Here is a 1,241-nt window from a genome sequence, read left to right on the forward strand (position 1 = left end):
ACACAATTGATGTGTGTATGGATTGCGATAACAGTTGTATGAGCCCCTAATAAAATGTTAAAAAAAAAAAAAAAGGATTGATGAACCTATAGAGACAAGTAAAATAACAGTTCCCAGGGGGTGCAGTGGGGTAAGAGGGTAAAGGGGAGATGATATGAAGGAGTTCAAGAAGGAAGAAAATGTTATAAAACCGACTGTGGTAGCAATTGTACACTATTGCTTGATGTGATTAAACTATGGAATGGTATGATATTTTATTAGCTCCCGATAATAGGGTTTTGGGGGGGAAAATGAAAAAACAAAGGAGTCCTGGTGGTGTTGTCGGTTAGGTATTGAGTAGTTAACTTCAAAGTTGGCAGTTCAAACCCTCCAGCCCATCTTTGGGCAAAAGATGAGGCTGTCTACTCCCATCAAGATTTATATTCTTGGAAATCCTATGTTGGCTCACTCTGAGTCAAAATCAACTTCATGGTCATGGAGACTTCATGTGCCATGTGTGGGCTGCTCTTTTTTAAGTGCTGGCGCTGTCATGTTCACCAAAGCAGATCACTAGGTTTTGCTCCCCAGCTGGGTTTAGCCGTTAGGCTAAACTGGGTAAGTTATGGTAAATGGATATGATAATTGTGCTAACAGAGTTTCCAGTCAGTTGGGCAGACATGAAACAAGCACGCACACAACTTGTGACAAGGCATATAAAGGTGAAGAAACTGTGGCAAATGAGCAAAACCTGACTTAAGTTTGACTGGACTCGGGTTGGGGTGGGGGTGGTCCTAGAATTCCCGGGCACACGCACACAAAAAGTGCGTTGTTTCCCAGGACGAAGGTGCGACACCCCCCAGAGCCCTATGGGGGCGCCGTCGCCACCATAGGCAGGTCTTGGCGTCCCATTGTCCCGCCAGGGGCTGGTGCGTGCGGTGCTGCCCCGTTCTGAGGAGGCCATGGGCTTTATCTTACGTTTTCTGGCGCGAGGCGAGTTCTCATCACTTGGAACCCAGAGAGTTTCATCGCTCGAACTTTCCACGTAGCGTCTTCCTCGCGTCTTGCTGCCACGTCCTCTGTCTGTCCTGTCACTTCAGTCAGCCGTCGGGGCCCGATTTTGAGTTTCCGCTCTCCCGACGCTCCGCGAGACCGTGCCCTCCCGGAGGGGGCGCCCAGGAGGGCTGGCCGCCCTCCGCGTCACTCAGCCACACAGCCCGTCCTTCCGTGAGCGGCCGCAGGTGTGCCGGGAGGCACCCGGGCCG

The 1,241-nt window shown here is 50.6% G+C and overlaps 1 long non-coding RNA gene across 2 annotated transcripts in view; it reads right to left on the minus strand.

Annotated features, from left to right (window-relative positions):
- LOC123521904 overlaps window positions 1–1,161 on the minus strand; it is a 71,648-nt gene extending 70,487 nt beyond the window's left edge. For both annotated transcript variants that reach the window (XR_006680255.1, XR_006680256.1), the window contains exon 1: window positions 955–1,161. This is a non-coding gene — a long non-coding RNA (uncharacterized LOC123521904). The remainder of the gene's footprint in view (window positions 1–954) is intronic.
- Between the last annotated feature and the right edge of the window lie 80 nt (window positions 1,162–1,241).

The sequence above is a fragment of the Echinops telfairi genome, unplaced genomic scaffold (assembly GCF_000313985.2).
Source record: "Echinops telfairi isolate 266 unplaced genomic scaffold, ASM31398v2 ScPeMD7_443;HRSCAF=831, whole genome shotgun sequence".
Lineage (NCBI taxonomy): Eukaryota > Metazoa > Chordata > Mammalia > Afrosoricida > Tenrecidae > Echinops > Echinops telfairi.